This window comes from Cucurbita pepo, chromosome LG13 (assembly GCF_002806865.2).
Source record: "Cucurbita pepo subsp. pepo cultivar mu-cu-16 chromosome LG13, ASM280686v2, whole genome shotgun sequence".
Taxonomy (NCBI): domain Eukaryota; kingdom Viridiplantae; phylum Streptophyta; class Magnoliopsida; order Cucurbitales; family Cucurbitaceae; genus Cucurbita; species Cucurbita pepo.
Genome location: NC_036650.1, coordinates 3,180,083 through 3,181,435, shown reverse-complemented (window position 1 = coordinate 3,181,435; position 1,353 = coordinate 3,180,083).

Below are 1,353 nucleotides of genomic sequence, written 5' to 3'. Positions count from 1 at the left end.
GAGTGATGTTGTAGCGGATACTCATGAAACTCCTGAGACTCTTGCTGAGAAACCAGAGGTGAAGCAAGTGGGAGTTGAGGTTGAGTTGCTGAAAGATTCACATAGTGATGTTGTAGCAGATACTCAAGAAACTCCTGAGACTCATGCAGTTGGCGAGGAACCTGGTCTATCATTCAAAACACAGAAGGCGATACCATTTCACTCGGAGGTTAGTGGAAGATGGTGATGTGTTTTGAGAAGATAGAGGGTGCAAAGAATCCAGCAGACATGTTGACAAAATGTGTTGATGTTGGAAAATTGAGGTTATGCAAAGCCTTAATTGGTATGATGCAGTGATCCTTTGAGAATGAAATTCTTGGTTGACTGGATCAGTCTCGAAGTGGGAGAATTGTTAGGTTATGGAGCCTGCTTCTTATTTATAGCTTGGTCAACGGTTATATCCGATAAAGCTATATATGGTAAAGCTATATCCGGTAAAACTATATATGGTAAATAGCTATATATAGTAGATGACTAAATCTGGTAAAACTATATATAGTAAACTAGACCATATATATATCCCGTCCGGTAGAGCTTTGAAGATGTACTTTTTATTCTCTGTACCCTCTCTTGTTGTACATACCTGAAGTCATCAATAAAAAAAAATCCTTTTAGCCAGAGTTCTCCTTGCAATTTTCTCTATCTTGTTCTTTGTGTTCATTTAGATCGAGCGTATGCGTTGTTGTACGATCCTAACAACTGGTATCAGAGCTAACAACTGGTATCGATCCCAACACACTAGGCGAGTTCGCAAGCGAACTCCCTAGGCCTGGCTTGGTTGAGTATGTATGACATACAATACCGAACGCCACGGACAAAGGAGGGCCTGCATGATATTGTGGTGAACACAATATCGAATATACGCGTCCATATCATCAGTAGCATAATGGGGGAGTGCCCCAGGTACATAACCATAACATTCATAAGGTTCTTGAGGTTTACCCCTATGGCATTATACATACAACGTTCCATCCCCTCACCGCATTACATAGCATAACTGGGTCAAACATCGGGTAAGCATATCGTAGCATACTAGTCATCACATTCATGGCATGCGGGGTTCTCATTACAATCATGACATGTCAATCAAGCACGTACATACAGGGTAGCAAATTGTGTCACAAACGCCATATACATAAACATGACATACATAGCATTTTACGGTAAGAATCACATACATAAACATGACGTACATAGCATTTCACTGCAAGAAACATCTAACCTAGCATACATCAGCAACACACATGGTGCATGCAAGGGCCACAGGGCACGCATCAGCATACATACATAACTAACGCCAACAGTAAGGTTACT